Source organism: Ambystoma mexicanum, chromosome 1q, assembly GCF_040938575.1.
Source record: "Ambystoma mexicanum isolate Mex_15411 chromosome 1q, UKY_AmexF1_1, whole genome shotgun sequence".
Classification (NCBI taxonomy): Eukaryota; Metazoa; Chordata; class Amphibia; order Caudata; family Ambystomatidae; genus Ambystoma; species Ambystoma mexicanum.
In genome coordinates this window covers 457,543,814-457,568,883 of record NC_090922.1, presented here as the reverse complement: position 1 = coordinate 457,568,883, position 25,070 = coordinate 457,543,814, and the positions used below count along the sequence as shown (strand labels likewise).

At 45.9% G+C, this 25,070-nt stretch overlaps 1 protein-coding gene across 1 annotated transcript in view; it reads right to left on the bottom strand.

Annotated features, from left to right (window-relative positions):
• LOC138528623 (serine/threonine-protein phosphatase 2A 65 kDa regulatory subunit A alpha isoform) overlaps window positions 1-25,070 on the bottom strand; it is a 1,423,294-nt gene that overhangs the window by 74,419 nt on the left and 1,323,805 nt on the right. The gene's annotated exons all lie outside the window — the stretch shown is intronic.

The following is a 25,070-nucleotide window of genomic DNA, read 5'->3' as shown; positions in this document are numbered from 1 at the left end:
ATAAAAAAGCCTCATGCAGCTTGTTACGTTGTGGACCAATGTGACAGTTTCTTTGCGAATTACTTCCCCACACAATGATGGCTATCGAAAAGGGTGGCTATACTTCGCTGAAACTTATGTCTACATAGAATGTGGATAGACATAGTCCTGCAGACTGAATATATCCATATTCATTTGTTGAAATTGTCTGTCCCCTAACCAATCAGTGTTGGACAGAACACCTTTTAGCTACTATAAAGTATATGTGTTCCAATAGAATTGTCATGAACACTTTATGCCTGGTAATGTAACCAGCTATATCAGGCTGGTCCGACCCAAATTGACATTATGTGTATAGTACATTTCACTTCGAACACTAACATATAATATATTCGGCAGCCACAGCGCCCATACATACCTGGAGATACCTCGATCTCTTCCTCTTCAGTCCTTTGTTAACGTATTTGTAACTGGTTTCGAATCCACTTTCCTACAGTGTCAATTTTCTACCCACCCTCAAAGAATATTCACCATGACAGTTATATATTTCAATCTGCAACATTTTGGCATCTGTATGAAACCATTTTATATATTTATAAAGAATCCCCCTTTGGAGGGGATGCCCTCGAGTACTTCTTTTCACAGTTTTTCCCATATTACCTTGTTAACAAATGATGCACTGTTCGCAGTCCCGTTGAGTGATGATAGTAAATAAATCGGGGCATATCATCTTTTGTAAGCAGAAACCATCCCCCTTTTGCAACACCAACAGCGTTTGGGAAGTAAAAGGCACACTGCAACATTCCATGATTGTCTTTCAATTTCTCACGCATTGTTCTGTATTAGAGCAAGGTCCTCTAATGATACATATGGAAAAATGCTGTATTTGGTCAGCTTGCAATAACATGGGTACAGCTTGGGAGCAGGAAAGTGATGCTTCTTTAGCAGTTGCGTAGCATATTCTCTTGTAACATCATCATGCAAAGATTGGCAAGCTCAGCATTTCACAATAGCAATTTCTTTAGGTAACATAATAGTATCAAGAAAAGCAGACACATTGTATTGTTTCAAGGTTAACCCTGCTGAGGATACAAATCCTCATTGCTTCAATAACTGCTCATGATCATGCACAAAAGCATAGTGAGAATCATCGTATATAATGACAGTTTATTGTTTTGCGAATGTGCATGCTCTTGTTAATGCAACATGTTCAGCCATATGAGCAGAGAACACATTGGACAGTTTTTCGTACATTTGGTGGGGAAACACAGCACAAGATAAGTCCAGGACCACTCCTATAAACTGCAGAGTTTGAGAAGGAGTCACCTGTGACTTCTTGAAATTGAGAGAGAAGCCCCGTTTGTGAAGGGAGCGACAGGTGCTGTTGAGATGTTCCAGGGTTTGTCCCAGAGAACAAGCTCTGATCAGTCAGTCATCTAGGTAAGGTAGGAGTCACCTGTGACTTCTTGAAATTGAGAGAGACACCCAGTTTGTGAAGGAAGTGAAAGGTGCTGTTGAGATGTTCCAGGGTTTGTCGCAGAGAACAAGCTCCGATGAGCCTGTCGTCTAGGTAAGGGAAGACCCCCCCCCCTTCTCAGACCTGCTGCCACCAATGCCATCAACTTGGTGAAGACTCTCGGGCAAAGGTAAGCCTGAAAGGCAGTACTCAAAACTGAAAGTGGGTACTACCAGTCACAAATCTCTGGTACTTTCTGTGGTTAGAATGGATGGGCAAATGAAAGTAAGCTTCATGGAGATCAAGTGACACAACCCAGTCCTGGAGCTGAGGGACCTGGAGGATCTACGAAAGGGTGACCATTTTGAATTTATAATTCCTGAGGAACTTGTTCAAACCCCTCAGGCCCAGGATGGATCACAGTCCTGTGTCCTTTTTAGGGACCAGGAAGTAGGTAGAATACTACCCCTGGTTCAACTCCACGAAGGGTACACTTTCTATTGCTTCTTCTCCAACAGAGAGATTATTTCCTGTTGTATAATCAGATCTGGGCCCGAAAAGGGTGTATACTCGGGGGACAAACTGGAGGCCTATTTAGGTATGGAAGGCAGTAACCATGGGATACTGTTTGTAGTGCCCATGCATCAGAAGTAATGGAATACCATTCTTCCAAATGCCAGGTCAACCATCCTCCTACTGGTTTTGTGGACAAATCAGTGTAGTTTTGAGGCTGCATGTGCAGCTGAGGGCAGAGATAAAGTAGCTGCTTTTGCAGGTTTTCCTTCATGGTCTCTAGCCAAACAGGGGGACGTTCTCTGTCCCTGTCTTTGGGAGGCTTGGCCTCTACTTCTTTGGCTGATGGAGGAGAAGTAAAGAAAGGACCGTCATCTACAATTTTTTGATGGTGCTTGCTGAGGTTGGCAGATTGCCGCTCCTAGAAATTTTGCTATGGCTTTGCTGGCTTATATTTTCTATAAACGGTCATCTGCTTTAGGGCCAAATATATTCAACCAATTGAAAGGCATGTATAGTAGTCTAGCTGACTTCCATAGCCATGAAACACATCTAGTCACTGCACATAGCTCTACGTACTGAATCAGATGCGCCCAAACCTGATTGCATAGATTGACATGAGGCTTCTTTTCCATCATTAACAAGGTTGAGGAAACCATCTTGCATCTTCCCTTCAGGAATGGTTTCCGCTCCCCGCGCTATAACCTGCCACAGAGTGTAGGAGTATTTAGCCAGTGCGCAGGAGGCATTAATTGCTTTTAAGCCATGCTTTCAGCGAAAATACTTATTTTGCTAGGGCCTCATATTTTTTTATCATCCCTATCTGGTGGTAGGGAAGGATATGAAAACGCCTTTGATGTAGAAGTGGCAGCTTGTACTACAAGACTTTCTGGGATGGGATGTCTTGACAGAAATTCTGGGTTCACTGAGGAAGGTCTGTATTTATTTTACCAGGTCCGTGTGGACTGCTGGGGCAGAAGCTGCTCTTTCCATAAATCTATCAGCGGGTCTCCAAGAGCTGTGTGCAATGTTAAAACAGACTCCTTAGAAGGACCCTTGTCCATGATGTCGGCAAGATCAACCTGTGTAATGTCCTTAGCACGATGACCCCATCCCAAGTAATCAATTACTTTGTTTACCATCGTTTTGTAGTCATCATTAGGATGTCAGTGTACAACAGGTTTCTCGAAATCGATAGAACGTCCTCACCCTCGTCATCATAAATGGACCCAAAAGACTTTAAAAAGTCTGCACATCACTGAGGTGCGTACATCAACATTGAAGTTGACGGCGAGGATCCCTTCAACATCCAAGTCTCCTTTGAGGAGATCGATAAGTCTTTGGGCTTTGAGGAAGCACCAACGGTCGATGAAGTCGATGTTTTGAAGGTAGCTTTAATGGATGCCTTCAGACACAAGCTCTTTGGTGCACAGGTCGAGGACCTGTCAACATCCCTGCTGGTCTGGGAAGACGCAGTGGACTCAGACTTATCAATATCTTTCAAGGGGCTGCCTTCGAGAATACTCCAACATTTTCAGTCTGCACTCTTCCCACTTTTCCACCCGAGCAGATTTCGAGAGAAAAAGTATGTATCGTGTGAGGAATTCATCCAAAAAGAGCGGTGATGATTGCTTTTTTTTCTTCCAAGATGAAGAATGATGCGAGTTGCTCTTAGATCGAAACCTGTTGCTATGTTTTCTTGACCCTTTTTTTTTTGGTTTTTCAGGGGATTTCTCACTGGCAAAACGATGACCTTCAGAATATTTTCTTTTCGAAGGTGTGGTAGTAGGAGACTTAGATACAGAGAGACCTAGGATGAGCTTCAATTATTTCTCTTTTAACGACTTGGACGTCATAGATTGGCAAAAGCTGCACTCACTGACATCATTACCTGTGTCAAGGAACCACAGAAAATCCTTCGAATCACAGTCCTCACATCTTTGGAAACTTGACTGTTTCAGTGTAGACATTTTTGAAGAAAAGGACAAAAATAGTCAATGTGCGTCAAAGAAATTCTATGGTGAAGTCGAAATGTTCCACGAGCGCGCCAAGCATGCGGTAAAACAAAACTGGGGCAACAGGCACTGAGAAAGCTATTTATAGTACCATCGATGTCATGTGTGGATACAGGCATGGAGAGCATCGAGGGACATCGACACAGATGAAGCCAGACTCTCAACATTATTTTCTGTGAACTGCAAAGGATAAGGAATCCGTGGGAGGACACAATCCATTAGACGTACTTGCTATAGTTAACAGAATCTCAGTGAAGGACAGTGTATCATCATTCTTGTGTGTTTGTGGGCTTGAAGGAAAGACAGTGCCCTGACCAACCAATCATTGAGGTATGGTATACATAGATACCTAAATGCCAGAGATGAGATGCTCCAGGGGCCCGGCATTTGGAGAATACCCTTGGAGCAGACTTGAGGCCAAAGGGTAGGGCTTTAAACTGGTAATGACACCCTGCCATGGTAAATATAAGGAATTTCCTGTGGTGGTGATGATAGACTGGGATATGGAAGTATGCATCCTCGAAGTTCAGGGAAGACAAGTCATCTCCACGTTTCAATTGACTGAGGATGTGTTGAAACGTGACCATCCTGAAGGTTTAGGATAGGATGAACTTGTTTAGGAGTCAGAAGGTCTAGGATTGGTCTCCAATCACCTCTCCTTTTCTTTACTAGAAAGTATCGACAGTAAATGCCTTGTTCCTACTGGGCATGAGGGATGCATGCTATTGTTCCATTTGAAAGTAAAGCCCGAACTTCTTGCCATAGCATTGAAAGATGTTTCTCCACCTCTGTGGTCGGCAGAATGTTGGATGGTGTTTGTACAAACTCCAGAGTATGGCTGTGTTGTAGCAAGGAGAGATCCGACTTTTCCATGGTAACGTGGGGCCTCTGATGGAGGGAATGGGAAATACATCCTCCCACTGTGGTGGGGTGGCCCTGTGTTGTGGTCAGGACCCTCGCCTAGGAGAATCCACAGCATTACTGGCTGCATCTGTATGACTGTGATTTACCCCGGAAGCTGTCTCCTGCTCACTGTTCCCTCTTCCTTTCCACTGTCCCTCTTTTCCTTCTGTTCTCACTTTCACCAGCCTTCTCTGCTCACTTGCTTTCCCTACCTATGTTGGTCTCCCTTACTTGCAACACTCTCTCACTCTTCCCACTTCCTTCAGTATCTCCTGTTGCTACACTCCCTTTCTTGTCCATTGCAATCTTATTCACCCCGACTCCTTTGACATCTCCTTCTGCTCTGCTTGTCTATGCCAGCCACCGCTGACTCATTCAGTGCAACCATCACCCACCCACATTGTTTACCTGAGCAAATTTCATGAAGTCACAGTCGCATCATCCTGGCATGCTTGCTAAATTGTCCAAGCACGGACAGTGGCTTAGCTTCGTTAACAGCCCTCCAGAATTCTGATCAATCACAAAAGGGAAGTTGTATGTTGTTTTCCATATATTAATCCATCACACAATACTGGACTGTTTCCCATAGCAGGACTCCTGCAGGTCTCGCTGTTCTTAATCTATTGCATAATGTGGCGTATGCTGATTTTCATGGTAAAACAAACAATACATTACAACAGTCCCAGATATTGTGATGTTTGAAACCGATGTCTTGCAGAGAGCGTTTTTGGGGGCACGTAGTTCAGTATAGATTGTTGTAAAAACATTCCCAGTGGAGGAGTGGGGCAATGAGGCTAGGAATATTTTCTGGGTTTCATTGGTTCATGCAAGGAATAAAAAGTATGCTCTTTAGCTGGGCGTCCCAGCATTCTAATCTGCGTCAGAAAAGAAAAGGTGGGAGCCAGAGGTAATGTCCAGTATCCTGCACCCAAAGGGATCTCCCATGGCCATTGAGAAATGGAAGGGTTCACTCAATGGGCCTTTATCTCTTAAGTCTTGGCTACTAGCCCATTTACCCCTGTGTTCCTCCTGTCAAGGCAAAATTCAAGTATACTGAGCCAGTCTGTTTTTCTTGCATTGCATGGAAACAACCAGAGTATCCTCATCAGAAAATACCCCAAGAAAGTCTCTATACATTGGCTTTTCATCATGAACAGGGAGCAGTAAGATAGTGGTTCTCATGGCATTTTACAACACCAACATTTTATCAACATACTACCATATCTGCCAGCTCTTGCTTGAACATCCCTGCCCACCCTGACCACATGTTTTCATTCCCTATTTAGAGTTTGGGGTACTAAGGTGGTCCAGTCAAATGGGATATTTTGAATTGTACTTAACTCTCTGACACTTTCTGCTGGCAATATGTTCTTTGAACCTGGTATGTATTATTAAAAGGATGTTGTGTGTGTGATGGTATCATTACCCATATTCAAGTATCCTATATTGCCATCATAAAAGGTACTTAAATCATGTGAACTGAGCCTTCTCGTGCATTGCAGCTGTAGAGTCTCCACTGGGCAGGATCACCACTGATTTTCCAATCCCATCAGGAGTTACCAATTCGGTACTTATGACAAATCATCTGATCTAGCCGCAGTCTCTTTCTCAGACATCATGTTAAACGTCCCAATTCCATAGGTCCCTCTCCAGTGTCCTGCCACTATTCGGTAGGTGGTGCCCCACACTCCTTAACAGGCACCAAAGATTGAAATGAGCATTCTGAGTGCCCGCACTGCGATACAGAGTACTTCCATTGATCGCCAGGGACACATTTCAGGCAGTATGCCAGAGTCATTTGTGTGAGCCTTCGGTTATGATTGGTGCTCAGTGTAATCGCAGATTGTTTGCTGTTCATCATTCAAGAGGTACTGTGTCTCGAAATAAGCTACGCCCACTTGATATGTTCACCTGCAGAAGAACAAGTTACTTACCAACTGGTAGCGTTCTTTCGATTGGATGTTCCTCCAACGTATTCCTCATCTTAAATGTATTCCATCCAGCTTTGCTGCTCTTCGGAAATGTTTTCGCCAGAGGGCGCCGTGCGTCGATCTCGTCGATGGTCCCTCGAAGGCCTCCGTCGAGGGTGACGTCATCGGGTGTATAGGTAGCACGCGCGGCGCCCGTTGGCCTTAGCTCTGTTTTTCCCCTTTTTAGCTTTGATCTTGTACTGTGTAGATTGTGCCGGCAGACAGGTATGATCCTTGCGAAATTTGCGATGGCAATAACCCGGAAAAATCTACAGAGGGGTAGGCTGGGAGGGCGATGAGGAATACGTTGGAGGACCATCCAATAGAAAGAACGTTACCAGTTGGTAAGTAACTTGTTCTTCGAGTGGATTGTGTCCTCCAACGTATTCCTCATCTTAGATAGACTCCCAAAGCAGTATGGACAATTCCTCTGGAGGAGAGGGTAGATTTTTCGATACTCTTAGATGGCTGAGTATAGTACTGCTTTTCCAAAAGTTAGCTCCCTAGACTGGGAAGCATCCAGGTTATAGAATTTTGAGAAGGTGTGTAGCGAAGACCAAGTTGCTGCTTCGCAAATGGATCTTATTGGAACACCTCTTTGAAGGGCCGTGGAGGAGGTGATGCCTCTGGTGGAATGGGCCCTTAACCCTTCCGGAGGGTCTTTTTGAGCTAGTCTGTAGCATTCTGAAATGCAAAGCACAATCCAGCGTGAAATTGTCTGTTCTGTCACCGATTGACCCAGTTTCCTTCCTGTGTAACCTATAAACAGCTGGTTGTCCACTCTAAGTCTGGAAAGTCTAGAGATGTAAAAGCTTAAAGCTCTTTTCGGATCCAACCTGTGTAATCTTTCCTCCTCTTTCGAAGGATGGGGTGGAGGATAGAATGCAGGTAAGACAATTTTCTGACTTAAATGAAAATCAGATATTACTTTCGGTAAAAATGATGGTTTTACCCTCAACACAACTCTGTCCTTATGGAACACAGTATAGGGTGGCCTAGAAGACAGTGCCTGCAATTCGCTCACTCTTCTTGCTGATGTTAGAGCAACCAAGAAGGCTGTTTTCCACGTTAGTAATCTTAATGGACACGTACACATAGGCTCAAAAGGAGCACACATTAAGAATTTTAGGACTAAATTTAGATCCCAGATCGGTACTTGAAATGGGTGAGGAGGAAACACATGAGTGAGTCCTTTTAAGAATTGTATTATCAAAGGAATTTTTAAGTAGGAGCATTCTTCCGATAAGTGCTTGATAATGGAAAGCGCTGCAAGGTAACCTTTTATTGTTCCGATATTCAGCCTCTATGTGCTAGGGTCAGAAGGAAAGATAATACTTCCGGAGTAGAACATAGGAAAGGATCGACATTCTTTTCTCTGCGCCAGTTGCAAAACTTTTTCCAACGGCAACGGTATAGAGACTTTGTTGCTGGCCTTCTGGCCGAAAGCAACACCTCCATAACGTCATCTGGAAGGTTCCAAACCCTGTATCTCAGCCTTTCAGATACCAAGCATGAAGGTTGAGCGTTTTGACCTGGACGGAGAACCCGCCCCACCATTTGAGAGAGAAGGTTCTCTCTCTGTGGAAGACGGACTGGAGGACAGATGGACATGTCTATACCACGTTCTCCTGGCCCAATCCAGGGCAATTAGGATCATGCGGCTCCGAAACCTTCTCAGCCTCCTGATGACCTAAGGAATGACGGGAATCGGAGGGAACGCGTACAATAGTGGGAAATTCCACTCCACCACGAACACGTCCCCCAGGGCTCCTCTCGGGGGAAATTCCCTTAAGCAATACCTTTCGCATTTTCGGTTGATTCCGATTGCAAACAGGTCTACTTGAGGGGTTCCTCAAAGGGCGAAGATCTCTTGAATGACTTCCTGAGCCAGCTCCCATTCGTGTGATACCGTGCTTTGCCTGCTCAGAGCATCTGCCATCATATTCTTCTCCCCGGCTAGATGAATTGCCGTTAAAGAGATTCCTTCCTGAATCGCCCAATACTAGCGCTGCATTGCCTCTCTGCACGGGGGTAGTGACCCCACACCTCCTCTTTTGTTTAGGTAGTGCATGGCCACTGTGTTGTCCGTCATTATCAGGACATTCTTTCCCGTGACAGATGGCAGGAAGGCCTTCAGCGCTAGTCTGATTGCCCTCAGCTCTAAAAGGTTGATCTGTAGTTTGGACTACGATGGAGACCAACGACCATTGATAGTCAAATCGTTGGCATGAGCTCCCCACCCGAGGAGTGAGGCGTCCGTCACTACTGTGATCTCCGGCCATGGTTGCCAAAAAGGTTCTCCTTTTAGGATGTTCTCTATACAGGTCCATTCATTATACATAAGATTGTTATGCCCCGTGGAAGGACCTAGCTCCACTGTCCGGGGTAGATGATAAATATATGTAAACAAAGGAGATCAGGTAGAAAACCTTAGATCATTCGAATGTTCATCAGTCTGAAAAAAGGGATGACAACTAATCACCCATACCTTTAAGTCCTGAAAAAATGGACTAGGATTATGACACAAAACTCTTTTGACATTAAGTCTTTTTAATTTGTATATTCAATACTCAATAAAACGTTGTTGTACCAATTTATTTTAAAACTTTCCTGTAACCTAAGATTTCTGACCCACATGGTGGGTATAACACCAATCTAATGGGAACATATACCACAAAACATCTTTACATTAAAAATTTCACATACACAAAACATTTAACATCCGCTAGACATTTAAACAATGTGTTGATTGTCAACATATCCCGACATGTTTCAGTTCTTCAGGCTTGTAAATGCTAAAACTTTCTTCAGGGGAGAAGCATATTTCATAAATTTTCTCCACCATGTGATCTTGAGTCGACAAGAAAGATAATCCACGCAAGGAGTCACCTTTTTTAATAATGGTCAGTAGCGTCAGGGTCCCAGTCCCACAAAGTATCGACACAAACTTCTTTAGTCAAGTTTATTTCTTCAATCAATGGGCACTTCAAGTCGCCCTTCTGGATATACAACCTCTGTTAGGCTATGTTGCTGGAAGCCGTTCGCACAACAATCAGCACCATAAATGGAAAGCGTCACCGCATACATACAGTGGTAAAAGGCTTCAACTCGCTTCAAAGATGCTCCAGAAACGAGGACCCCGTGTATCGGGTCCTCTATACAGTTCCACCATAGAAGGTCTGGTCTGACCTTGTTCGGAATCTGAAGAAGATCCATCATTTGACCCGAGAACTGGGACCACTGAGTCTTTAGGGCCCATTGAAGGGATCTCATCCTCAAGCGTGCCTCTGGCACCAGAAAGATGCAGGATGCTATGAGGCCGAGCAACCTTAAAAAGTCGTAAGCCTGGATATTTTGGGCATTTTGGAATTTGGAAACCATCTGAAGAATGTCTTGAGCCCTCGACTTGGGAGGCGAGCTCTTTCCCAAGGACGTGTCTAATACAGCTCCTATGTACTGAAGCTGATGGGAAGGTGTCATCTGTGACTTCTTGAAATTGAGGGAGAAGCTGTCATGATGCCTTCCCCCGGGCATCAGGACCAAGGCCCTCAGCTCCGGGAGCAGGCATCCAGACATTTGTTTAAACCTCAGCAGCCCCACCTAGGGGCTATCTGGGTTCAGTCCTGGTGCCTTAGGTGCCAGGCTCATCATAGAAATCAGCCCTGGCACCATAGGCGCCAGGCTCATAGACTTTACTTACCTGATGCAGACCATGCTGCAAAAGAGCCCAAGCCTACATGAGGCCTGTATGGGACTATTTTGTTACAGGGACTATTTTTTACACGGGCGTGGCTCTAGGGAACTTCTTACCTGGAACTACTTTGGAGGCTATTTAAACCACACCCGAACAGCAGCACATGCTTCGCGTTATTCTGCATCCAGCAGCGTGACGCTCACCGTGCTTGCAGCCAGCATCCAGTCTTCTGCCAAGCCCGCCTCGAATCCGGAGCTCCTAGAATAAAGAAGAAGAAAAGGACAAGGTCAGAAAACAAACTTATTTCAAATTCCTCACCTAATTACGGAACCATTTCATCTCTGTACCTGGAAAGTACATCAGTCCTGCACGCGTCGCTTCGCCAGCTCCAGCACGGTACCATACTCGCCAGTTCTCACAGCATCTTTCGATCCGGCACTGTCTCCATCATTTCTTTGCCGTAATCCGGCACCTAGAGGAGACAAGAAAAAACAAGGTGAGCCAAGGAAATCAACAAATACAACCTCTTACCACCATAGACTTACCTGATTTACCACCGGCGGTATTATTCCATAACTCTCCACATTTTCATATGCCGCATCTGTAAATAGGGAGAAAAACAACACGTTAACGCATGCAATAGTTACCGGGCCGCGTTGGGTAACACAGACTCTTACCTGAACGCCAGCAGCAGCTATGAGACCTTCTTCTCATGAACTCAGTTGCCACTTAAGGAAGGAAGGGGACAAGAGTGAACATCGTGCACATTGAACACTTTGAACTTGATACTTACCAATCCCGCCAGGGACTTCAGAGTCAATACTTACCGGAACTCTCCCAACGCCTTCAAACCAGTGAAGTAACTGGTATCTATGCGCCCCTGCAAGACACGCAGGATGGAGAGCTCATCTTTTACGAACATAAGTTGAGGTTACTAAGGGGATATCGGAGGTGATTAGTGGGGGGAGAGCGAGAAAAGTTGGGAGGCCATCACTAAAATCGACAGGTGGTTAATCCCGGTCTCCACTTGCAGGAAAATACTTCTTCGGGTCCAGCAGACAAGACTAGGCGGGCCAGTCCAGACAGATATTTCTGCACTACGCATCACGTTGAAGGAGACCGCAGCTGTCCGGGTCCGATCAACACCCCTGTGGGGTCCAGGTGAGCGTAACAGAACGCAAAGCCTCTCTACAAATACCCACCCGGGTGTTATGGAAACCTCGGAAACCGACCAACTGGCCCAATTATTGGGGGAACTTAGGGTGGAAGTTAATGCCGCTCGCCAAGAGACTAATGCCCTCAGGAGAGAACTGATTGTCTCAAAGGAGCGCACGGATGATCTGGCTAGGCAACTACTGTGCAAAACCAAGCTGGGCAAACGCCCCTACCTGGATATAGGGGAAACCCAACCCTTGTTTCATCAAGTAATCCTGTGCAAGTGGTTTTACCAGGAAATATTCCGTTAGCTCCACCCGAACGCTTTGCTGGGGACCCCAAAAGGTTTGCCGTGTTTATGAACCAATGCCGCTTGCACTTTTTATGCAGACCGGGAGCCTTTCCAAATGACCAAGCCAAAGTAGCCTTTGTATTGTCATATCTTAGTGGCAGCGCAGAGGATCGGTCCATTCCATTAGTCAACCAGGATGATCCTCTTCTCCGGGATTTTCAGGGTTTTCAAAGGAGCATGGAAAAACTATTCGCCAGACACTCACAGGGTCAAGTCCTGGACTAGGAACTTTTATCCTTACAACAAGGTAACCAGGATCTGCTAACCTATGTTACAACCTTCAATAGGTTGGTGGTGGAAACCGGGTGGCCGGAGGAAAAACGAATTACATTGTTTCATCGTGGACTTCGGGGAGAACTCAAAGATGTCTTGGCTCAAGTTGTGAACCCACCTCAGGATTGCACAGAATTTATAGACTTAGTGGTCCAGCTAGACCACCGACTTCAGAACCGAAAGACTGATCGAGCTAAATTCGAGAACCGGGTATTGGTTAAACCCAACGTTACCCCAAGGGAACAGATGCATCTGAACCTATGGAGATCGGGGGCAGTTAAAGGACCCTTAACTCAAAAAGAAAGAGAAAGAAGACGACAGATGCAGTTGTGTCTGTACTGTGGAACCTCAGGACATTTTCTACGGGATTGCCCTACAAAACCACCCAAGAAGGTGGTAGGAGTTGCTGATAAAAGCCACATAGAGCCTGATTCAGGAAACAACCACGCCCGACAAGCGTAGAGGTCCGCTTGCCGAGCTTAAAGAAGGACACTCAGGCCTCGCATCTGATCACCCCAATGGTCCTACTTGATCCCAGGCAGCCATCACATATGCACGCAGTAAGGGCATACATAGATAGTGGGGCCGTAGGAAACTATATGGACCACGAATTGGTGTCAAGGATGAATCTACCTCTTTGCAAAAAGACCACTTCGGATGTCATTACCACAGTTGATGGAACTGAGATTGCCTCGGGGTCTGTAACTCATTCCACTACAGAGATGACACGGTTGCGTCAAGATGGGCATCGAGAGACTATTGTGTTTGATCTAATCAAAGCCCCACAGTTCCAGATAATACTGGGGATGCCATGGTTGGAAACACATAATCCTTGTATAGATTGGCGAGAGGAGAGAATAGCCTTCTCGGATTGTGCACACTCCTGTTACCCGGAGAAAACTTTGAAAAAAGGCCTGGCTACAGTCGTTAACCCAATCGTGCAGTTACCTCAGGAATACCAAGAATTTCAGGATGTTTTTCAAAAAGAACAGGCCAATACATTACCTCCTCACAGATCATATGATTGTCAAATCGACCTCCTACCCGGTGCACAACCCCAATGCAGTAGAATCTACGCCCTCACGGAACCTGAAAATCGTCACCTACGGCAATACTTGGACCAATACCTTGCTAATGGCTTTATTCGTCCTTCCAAGTCTCCTGCATCCTCAGCTTTATTCTTCGTGCCAAAAAAGGAAGGTGACCTTAGAACGTGCATAGATTACCGTGCATTAAATCAGATCACGGTAAAAAACCGATACCCATTGCCTCTGATCCCCGAATTACTAGACCAAGTAAAGGATGCTTGTATCTACACTAAGTTAGATCTCCGAGGGGCATATCATCTGGTGCGTGTCAAGAAAGGCGACGAATGGAAGACTGCCTTTCGCACCAAGTACGGATTATTTGAATATCAGATGATGCCCTTCGGGTTGTGCAATGCACCAGCAGCCTTCCAGTATTTTATGAACGATGTCCTTCGTGAACTCATTGACGTCTGTGTCGTCGTATACATAGATGATATTCTAGTGTACTCCTCCTCAGAATCAGACCATGTAAGGCACTTGCGTGCAGTCCTTAAGAAACTACGCCAGCACAAGTTATATGCAAAATTGGAAAAATGTGTTTTTCATGCTACGGAAGTTGAATTTCTTGGATTTATCCTGACTCCAAAAGGAGTCCGAATGGACTCTCGAAAAGGTGGATGCAATTCTCAAGTGGCCATCACTCAGTTCTGTCAAAGGGGTACAAAGCATGCTCGGATTTGCTAATTTCTACTGCAGATTCATTCAAGACTTCTCCCATGTTGTACACCCGATCACATCACTTTTGCAAAAAAACAAACGCTTCTTGTGGACCGAAGAGGCTGAAAAAGGCCTTCCAAGAGCTGAAAGCGAAATTCACATCAGCACCTGTCTTAAAGCATCCACGCCCTGAGCTTCCATACATAGTAGAAACTGATGCATCCAGTTTAGCCATGGGAGCTTTCCTGTCTCAGAAGGATCCTGAAACTGGTCAACTTCACCCAGTAGCCTTTTGGTCCAGAAAGTTCTCAGCACCTGAGTTAAACTATGCGGTTACCGATAAAGAGCTATTAGCCATCAAATCCGCCTTTAAGGCTTGGAGGCACTATCTTCTTGGTGCCAGGCATACTATTACCGTAATCACCGATCACCGGAACCAGCAGTATTTAAAAACAGCCAAAGCCCAATCATCGTGACAACTTCGATGGGCATTTTTCTTTGCCGAATTCGATTTCGTGATCACTTATCGACCAGGCTGCAAAAATGGCAAAGCAGATGCCTTATCCCGAATAGTGATGGGCGAAGCATATGCAAACCCGGAACCGGTGCCAATAATTCCCGAGCAAAGAATTCTTGGCATAACTACTCTACAGACACTAGAAGATATTCATTCAAAAATCCAACAACTCTTCGATCCAGCAACCCTGCAGGACTGGGTAAAGAAAGGCCCGGACTACTCAGTCGTTAATGACCTACCTTACTATCAAGGACGACTATTTCTACCACACAAGGAAATACAAGAACTAGTCATCTCCAATTACCATGACACCCTGATGGAAGGGCACCCAAGTATCGCCAAAACTGAAGCGAAAATTAAGAGACAGTTCTGGTGGCCCACTTGGCGAAAAGATGTAAAGTCATTTGTGATGTCTTGTGGCATTTGCGCCCAAAATAAAAGCCAGAAGAAAAAACCTGCTGGCCTTTTACAACCTTTGGATATTCCACCTACACCATGTCACACCTTGTCTTTAGAGTTTATTACAGATCTACCTCCATGTAATCGATTTAACACCATCCTAGTTATTGTGGATCTTTTTTCCAAGATGGCCCACTTTATTCCTTTACAGGGGTTACCTTCTGCTTCGATTCTTGCCAAGGAGTTCCTCGAAAACATTGTTCGATTACACGGATTCCCTTCCATATTGGTTTCTGGCCGAGGTATTCAATTTATCTCGCATTTTTGGAAGAAATGTTGTCAACTGGCACAAATCGACGTGAGGCTATAAACAAGTCACCATCCCCAGACCGATGGTCAGACGGAAAGGACCAACCAGACCCTTGAACAGTACCTACGCTGCATGCTACACCAGACCGAAAGCAATTGGAAAGATATTTTATGGATTTCCGAGTACGCATACAATAACTCTGTACATTCAGGAACCGGACAAAGCCCTTTTTATACCATATATGGACATCACCCTCGAGCCTCAGAACTCGATTCGCCTCAGCACTTAGAAATGCCCGCAGTTAGTCATTTGCACTCTACTATTACACAAGCCTTTAAGGAAGCCACAGAACATTTGAAACAAGCAAAAGAGAAATACAAGAAAAATGCTGATCAACATAGAAGTGAAACTCCACAATACCAGATTGGGGATCAAGTTTGGCTGGCTACAAAACATATACCTCTGAAGGGAACTCAGACTTTTAATCCTAGATATTTGGGACTTTACACCATTAAGGCCATTATCAACCTGGTGGCCGTCAAATTGGAATTACCCTCTAATATGCGAATTCATCCTGTCTTTCATGTTTCACTTCTAAAACCAGTTCAACCAGGGACAAGATTAACCAAACCACCTGACCCCATCTTGATAGATGGAGAACCTGAATTCGAGGTAAAAAATATCCTGGACTCCAAGATGATTAAATCAAAACGTTTTTATTTGATCGATTGGAAGGGCTATGGACCACAAGAAAGATCATGGGAGCCTAGCGACCACGTTCATGCACCTCGGTTGGTGAAAAGATTCCATCGGAACTTCCTAGACAAACCAGGGCCAGGGGGAAGAACAACTTTAGGAGGGGCCTTGGGAGGGGGGGGGGAGTGCGGTCATGATGCCTACCCCCGGGCATCAGGACCAAGGCCCTCAGCTCCGGGAGCAGGCATCCAGACATTTGTTTAAACCTCAGCAGCCCCGGCTAGGGGCTGTCTGGGTTCAGTCCTGGCGCCTTAGGTGCCAGGCTCATCATAGAAATCAGTCCTGGCGCCTATGCTCATAGACTTTACTTACCTGATGCAGACCATGCTGCAAAAGAGCCCAAGCCTACATGAGGCCTGGATGGGACTATTTTGTTACAGGGACTATTTTTTGCTCGGGCGTGGCTCTAGGGAACTTCTTACCTGGAACTACTTTGGAGGCTATTTAAACCACACCCAAACAGCAGCACATGCTTCGCGTTATTCTGCATCCAGCAGCGTGACGCTCACCGTGCCTGCAGCCAGCATCCAGTCTTCTGCCACGCCCGCGAAAAACAACACGTTAACGCATGCAATAGTTACCGGACCGCGTTGGGTAACACAGACTCTTACCTGAACGCCAGTAGCAGCTATGAGACCTTCTTCTCACAAAATCAGTTGCAACTTAAGGAAGGAAGGGGACAAGAGTGAACATCGGGCACATTGAACTCTTTGAACTTGATACTTACCAATCCCGCCAGGGACTTCAGAGTCAATACTTACCGGAACTCTCCCAACGCCTTCAAACCAGTGAAGTAACTGGTATCTACGCGCCCCTGCAAGACACGCAGGATGGAGAGCTCATCTTTTACAAACATAAGGTGAGGTTACTAAGGGGATATCAGAGCTGATTAGTGGGGGGGAGCGAGAACAGTTGGGAGGCCATCACTAAAACCCACAGGTGGTTATTCCCTGTCTCCACTTGCAGGAAAATACTTCTTCGGGTCCAGCAGACAAGACTAGGCGGGCCAGTCCAGACAGTCATCTCTGCACTACGCATCACGTTGAAGGAGACCGCAGCTGTCCGGGTCCAATCGACACGCCTGTGGGGTCCATGTGAGCGTAACAGAAGCCCAGTTTGTGGAGGAAGTGGCAGGTGACTTTCAGATGATCCAGTGCTTGCTCGGCAGAACACGCTCTGATCAACCAATCGTCCAGGTAGGGGTAGACATGAATCCCCCCTCTCCTGAGGTGCGCTGCCACCACTACCATTAACTTGGTGAAGACCCTCGGGCGGAGGTCAACCCAAAAGGCAGGACTCGAAACTGATAATGTGAGTCGCCAACTACGAAACTCAGGTATTTTCTGTGTTTGAGATGAATCGGCACATGAAAATAAGCATCCTGGAGGTCCAATGACACCAACCAGTCCTAAAGTTTAAGGGCCTGAAGGATCTGACAAAGGGTAACCATAATGAACTTGTCTTTTCTGAGGAACTTGTTCAAGTTTCTTAAGTCCAAGATGGGTCTCAGTCCTCCGTCCTTTTTGGGGATCAAAAAATACGGTGAGTACCATCCCTTGTTTCTCTCTGCTGCAGGTACTGGTTCTATAGCACCTTTCTCCCGCAGGGTTAAAACTTACTGCTGTAGGAGCGGGTTTGAAGACTTCAACGGGTGTCTCCCTGGTGGATTGCTTTGAGGTTGCGTTAGAAAAGGAAGGCAGTAACCTTGGGCTATTATTTCTAGGGTCCAAACATCTGAAGTAATGGCTTGCCATTCTTGCAGATGCTGTGACAGCCTGCCCCCTACAGGTGTTTTGTGATGCAAGTCCTCAAATCGGTTTTGTGGCGGATGTTGCAGCCGCTGATGCCAGAGAGTCTGCAGCTGGAGCTGGTTTAGCACGTTTTCCTCGTCCACCAAGAGTGGCCTTTTTCTGGCCCCTTTGACTGGCCATTCCTCTCGCCTTTCCATATGAGGTGTAGTAACGATAGGATTGTCCCCTCCGTGACTGTCCTTGCGCACGAAAAGGCTGAGGTTGCCTAATAGCAGCTCCTAAAGATTTGGCAGCTGCTTTTGAGGTCTGCAACCTCTCAAGGCTCTCGTCAGCCTTGTTGCCAAAAAGGTGAGACCCGTCAAAAGGCATGTTCAGAAGGCGGTTCAGTAAATCCGGTGCGAAACCCGACTTCCGTAACCACGCAAATCTGCGCATTACCGTGCTAGTGCCCATGGACCTGCTTACACTATCTGCAGTGTCCAATCCAGATTGAAGGGATTCCTGCATCTCTAACGATGGCTAGGAACCCTTCCCTTTCTTCCCCTTCTGGTATGTGCTCCGCCGCCATTGTAATGCACTCCCAAAGAGTGTACAAAAATGTTGCCAAGGCACATGTGGAGTTGGCAGATTTTAATGCCATACTCCCGGGTGAAAATACCTTCCATGCCCAACCATCCACACACTTATCGTCCCTGTCTGGAGGGATAGACGGGTATGCAAGTTTGTTAGAAGCTGTGGCTGCCTGTATGACCAGACTCTCGGGAGTTGGGTGTTTGGACAGATAGCCGGGGTCGCTACTGGCCGGGCGATATTTTGAGGTGAGGGATTTATTTACCAAAGGAATAAAATCCGGAGTTTCCCAATTCTTGGCCACTTTATTTTGCAGGGCTATATGAAAGGGTAGTACTGGGTCTTCGGTGGGACCATGGTCCAATTTATCTGTTAAATAATCCTGGATGAATTGGGCTGATGGTTTAGCCCATCCTAAGTAATTACTACCTTTGTCATTAATTGACGGTATGATGGACTGGCATGCTCTCCTGGTTCTGGCCTGCCAAAGTCGTTTTCAGGAGATGTGTCAATGCCACTTGCATTGTGTAATGATTCTACCAAGTCCCTCATTCTGCTTTCTTCTGAAATCAATCATTCTGGGACATTTGGGGTGCCATATTCCAGCCCAAAAGGTACATTCTACTCATCAGATCTCTCCTGTTCCTCAAAAATTGAGGTCAGGGATTTGAAAAACTCCTTTCTGGGGAAGAGGCTTGAAAACCTTCTCTGGGAGAGGAGGAGGAAGAGGTCTAGTACCTGGCTCTGAGGATAATACAGGTTTTGTAACCTTATCCTTCTCTTTTTCTGGCTTCCCTGGCTTGGCTGGAGCCTTTGGCGCCGAGGGCGTCGAGGCGACCTTCGAAGATTTTCCCTTCGAGGTATGATGGGTCTCGGACGGCGTCGATGACCTTGAGCGGTCGACTCGAGCACTTTTCACTTGGCGTCCTGGAAGGTTCCCTATCCTTCCTTTTTCGATCACCCGGGCTCGAGGGCGCGCAAGTGTCTGAGCGATGACGCTCCCTGTCGACTTCCGAAGAAGGCGCGGACCGAGGCTTCGCTTTTTCAAACACCTCCATCATTTTGACCCTGAATGCTTCCCACTCTTGAGTAGACTAATGTTTCGTGGGGCATTTCATCTTTTTTGGAGACTCGTCTGACGACGAGGCGGAGGGAGACCTGTGGTGTCGTTTCTTCGACCTTTTTGACGAAGACGACGAGCGATGGGCATCGCTACGGGACCACGATCGATGCCTTTCGTGTCGAGGAGAATTCTCCTCACGGGATCTCGACTCGACGCTAGAGGTTTTTCGATTGGTTTTTCGACCTACCTGTAGCTTTCCTCTCCTCTCTCGCAAGGCCTTCCCCGTCATCGCCTGACACTTCGTACAGGCCTCCATGTCGTGGCCTTCTCCGAGGCACCACAAACACTCTCGATGCAGGTCTGTGATTGACATTTTTGACCCGCACGATTTGCACTTTTTGAATCCCGATTTCGGGGTCGGCGTCGATGACGAGGACATATTTCGTTACTATATATCTTCTCACAGAACTCGAGGCGCGCCGAATGTCCGAAGCAACGTATACTGCAGAAAAAAGGAACTGAGGCCAACGGGTGCCACGCGTGCTACTTATACACCCGATGACGTCATCCTCGACGGAGGCCTTCGAGGGACCATTGACTCGATGACATTGACGCACAGCGCCCTCTGCCGAAAAAATTTCCGAAGAGCAGCAAAGCTGGATGGAATACATCTAAGATGAGGAATACATTGGAGGACACAATCCACGCTAAGTGATATTCAGAACCAAGCTTGTTAGCAGGCTCTTCATCATCATACCCAGATCAGAGATAATGTGCAGTTCGTCAAAGGCTTGCTTCAACATTTTCTCTCAAGAAAGCTCCTCAAGACTTTCCTCTTAACCTCCTCTTTTCCTTCTAACCTCCTCTGCTAATCTCACAGTCGCTGGGATTTGAGACAAGGGCCCCTATGGATCCTTTGGGGTCCTGCTCTCCCACACCCAATCGCTCTAGCCCCTGCCTACTTCGCACTTGCCTCAGCAACCACCACCCTTCGCCCTGTAGGCTTGCACTATCCACCCAATGCAGCTCTAGACCACATAGCACTTACCATACTATGCACTTCATCTGCTGCTCACCCACAAGCACAGACATTCCAGCACCTACCCCACTCCCACTCCCCATCTTCTCGCTGCACTTGGATGTTCTGAATACTCACAAGACATAGTAGGTTCGACTTTATTCTCCACTGTATTTATTCTTTTCTATCCCATGTTCCCTCCCTGTACTCGCTGTGAAAAAGAATCGGCTTACTGTATAAGTGCCTGACAAATGCGCACAAAAACAATGAAAGGATTAATCAATTATCCCCCAGTAATGAGGCCTGTTGTCTTTTCTAATTGCCCATCATAAACACAGAATTAGGACCATCCAATATATTCCCTTCTAAATCTTTTTCTCCTTGTAAAAATCAATGCTCTCTGCTGAGCTAGACAAACAGCAGCATCATTTGAACAATTGGGAACCTGTGAGGTTATCTGGAATCATGACTAAGGTAAGGAGAACTTGACTGTTCCTAGAGAAGCGTTCCATATGGTTCATCTATGCCCCATATCATCTTCTTTGGTTGGTGTCACATACCACAGTGAAAGTTCTACAGTAGCAAAACCCTGAAATAAGAAATATGTGTGTGTTGTGGGACAATACTGGATTAATGTGCTAGTCACTTTAGAAACTCGAAGAATTTCAACACGTATATTAGTTGTTTTATCAGAAAGAAAAAAGGTCCACCTTTATTAATGGTCTCACAATACCTAAGGGCAGCTACCATGTCGACTTCTCCAGAAAGAGAATGGAACACCAAATGGGTCTAGGGTGTGCCCCATTTGTAATGTCAAAAATCAATGAGTACTTTACCAGCTGCATACCACTTGATTACTGTTGTATTGTGCTAGGTGTGAATGCAGGTGCTTGGTAATGCATGAGAGAATGTTGGTGCAGCAAGAATGTTGAGGTGTGTGTGACGAAATGCTTGGAGTTGAAGGTTGCGGAGAGAGTCAGTTGGAGTGCTCCTGCCTGGGTGATGGGAGCCGATCGTTGATACTCTGTCATCTTAATGAAACTTAATCTGGAATATCTGGAATAAAGCTAACTGATGGAATTTACCTGATGTGTCCAAAGGACCTTCATTATTACACTGGCAACAAGCTGGTCTCAGTGTGAGGCCTGGAGAAGGACCTACATGGAAAAAGAAGAAGTCTATAGTAAACAGACTGCTGCGGGTGGTGCAGAGAAGAAAGGAGAGGCACCACTGCCCCCACAAGTAAGCCCCATCACTCAAGGCGAAGAAAGGGAAAAGAGAACAGTAAGGAGAGGATCTGCATCCCTGTGTAAGATCCAGTCACAACAAGAACATACCACAGTCAGGGATACCAGGAGTGATAACCTGAATAGGGCCAGCATATGTCCCAGAGCCAAGAAAAGGGGAGCTGTGCCCCATTAAATGACCAGCAGAAGGAAAGGGTGAGCTGCTCCCACAGCGGAAGACCCACAGGAAATGGACCAAGTGTGCAGTAATGAAAGAGCCCCAGAGTAAAGAAGTGTGGCCAGAAGACAGGGTAAACACGATAGGGGTTCATCAATGGACACAAGAGCATATTTTATTTGTGCCAACCTGGGTTCTGCTGTCATTGTAGTAGTGCTAAGGAGGCAGCGCTACATATCAAATGAATTCAGCAACACCGCGTGAGAGGAGCAGGCGCAGCAGATCAGGGGGATTTTTTGTGCCCATGAGATGTGTGGTAGGAGCGTTGAGATAGAGAGCTCTGCTGGCAGTACAGCGGTTGCTCCAGGAGAGCTTAGTTGCCTGCTGCGACAAGTCATGGTGATGGCACGTTTGATCGTGGGGGAGCAGGCGATCGTTTTGCAACGCGACGTACACAGTGTTCAGTCGCAGTGAACGGTGAGAGCAATGCCATCAGCACTGCCACTCTCAAGTGTTAGACTAAAGGACCATATGGTGGAGTGCTGAACTGTGCTATGACGAAGATTGCCGGAAGCAGATATTGGAAAAGGATATCCAGAAGTGTCTTCTTGCATGCCTGTGTGCTGCTAAAACAGGTTTTTCATGCGGGAAGTGTCAATGATGTGCACAATGCACAAGAAAATGTCTGTGAATTGCTGCATGCTCAAGAAGAGGGTCAGAAGCTTAGTGAACCGGGTCTGGGGTATAAGATACTATTTCCAGGTGGAGTGAAGAAATTATTGTATTTCAGCGGCACAGTGGGGTTGAGAAGAAGGAGTATAGCTAGGGTGGTGCAATTAAGCTGCAGCGTGTCCGGTTGCACAGCTGCCTGGAGAACTAGAAGTATGGTTTAGCGTTGTAGCCTAAGCACACTGAGCTAGGATCCGATGTAACTGTGGGGGATCGTACCGTTATCCAACAGCAGAAGAAGGAGGGACGGAACAATAGTGAGCTAGAGGTACTGTCTTTCAGAGCAGCATAGTGGAGCTGCCATGTGCTTTGTCTGCACAGCATCTCTTGGTGAGGAGACGCAGCTGTTATAAGTTGCAGAAAGGAGGACAAGCAGTGACTTATGCTCTACCAATGTCCTTATAAAGTGCTGATCAGCTCCATAATGGGGGCCATGAAGATGTTAAAGAGAAGCAGTTAAACTTTTTTAGGTTCAGTTAGAGTGTCATCTGTGTTTTAAAAGTATGGATAAGTAGTAGGTTTTGCCCAGCAGAGTTGGTTGGGGCAATGGTTAGGAGCAATTTATTTTAAATTTCCGCTTTTTGTTACTGGGCAGCTGTTACATTTTAGGTACTTTGCAATGGTAAAAGCATTCATCAAAATATAGTGCGAGTGGGAAGTGGGCGAGTGGTGGAAGTTCTACCTTAACCCGATTGCAGAATTTTAGGTATAGAGCTGGTACACAGCTATGGACTTTTAGGACATTACCAAATGTTAAAATGACAATGTGTGAATGTTTTAAGAGTAGGTGGTGTTAGCCTAATGAGTAGTGTTTGAGTGAGGTTTCTATGTTACAGTGTGGGACTGCTCCTGTGTGAGGGGTGGTTATGTGGTTCTGGCGACATGGCGCCAACACATATTGTGTGTGTATGGTATGGAGTGGGACCTCTCCTCCGGTGTGAGGCGTGGTCACTGGTACATTTGGACATGGGTGAGTTTAATAGATATGAGAAATGGATGAGATGATGTTGGGTGAAGGAGGGGGGATGCCTTCCAATTCATGTGAGAGAGGTTATGTGGGTATGTGAGCAGAGTATGCGCAGATGGGGGGGCACCTTCTGCCAAGTTCAAGTGGCTGATGTGCAGACACAGCCATAGTAGTCAGGGGGGATGCCCTCCACCTTATCTATGAGTTGCACCTCTCAATTATAAGATGCCCCGTGTGAGTGATCCCCATATGTTGTCCTCTTATGGATGTGTGTGTGAAGAAGGGAGATGTATTGTGTTGTGCTTGGTGTGAATGCAGGTGCTTGGTAATGCATGAGAGAATGTTGGTGCGCCAGAGAAAATGTTTAGATGTGTGTGAAGGAATGCTTGGATTGGAAGGTTACAGAGTCAGTTGGAGTGCTCCTGCCTGGGTGATGAGAGCCAGTGGTTTATACTTGGTCATGTTAATGGAACTTAATGTATCTGGAATAAAGCTAACTGATGGAACTTACCTGATGTGTCCAAAGTATCATTATTACAATTACTTTGGTATTTCTTACCCTGACCTGAAAATATAAAACATTAGATCCATATAATAACAAATCACTCATAAGAGGAAGGTTTGGGACGTTTCGTCTAATCTGTGTACACCATAGCAATATGGCGATAGTGGTGTTGGAATTGCATACGGGCCAGGTTTAGGCAGGTTAGGGGCAGTTTCAGATAATATCCCAGTATTGTCATCAGAAACGCAATTAGGAACAGCAGAGCATTCTGGAGGAAATCTACCAAAAGTGCATTCAGCTGCACCAGGGACAATCCCAAATAGTAATGTACACCACAGAATCATAAGGCAGTTCCACAGTTCACACCTTACCAGACAGCGACCCTCCTTTTCATCCAGCAAATCCAGTTCCAGGCATCTTTTCTAGCGCCTAGATTTGTGGCATTGCCTGTTTGACAATGTCTTTTGAGAGAAGTTTGCATACTTTTACTCATTTTTTTAAAGCATTTACTTGCAATCACTGTACTCAGTAATGTACCCTGATCTAGCCGTCACTAATAATGAAAATAGAACATTAGTGGTTTGTAGTAGCTGGAATATCATTAGAGGCTTGTCTCTTGTTACAATGTGCAGTGTTTATCCACGTGGGTAATTCTGTAAATGTAAGGCCTGTATTGATAATCAGATGAACCTACTAAGGATGCTTCCAGTGTGGTTTCATAGTCCTTTGGTGGCGTACCTTCAAGTAAACCAAGTCACTGGGCACCAGGAAATGACATACTTGGTCTGGTTTTTTTGGTTGTGCTTCTTTGACCTGTAAGGGAATATATCTGACACATGTTTATACTAAGCCGTATGCTAAATGGCTGTCTCTGTGACTAAAGCTAGTGGTGGTGATGCAGGAAGGTGTCTTGGGCAAACCATAAATATTTAATGTGGGCTTGAATCTGTATTTGGTGACTATGTGTTGCATACTCATTGAGGCTATCGGGAGGACACCTGGACATTTAAGATTTAGTTATGTACA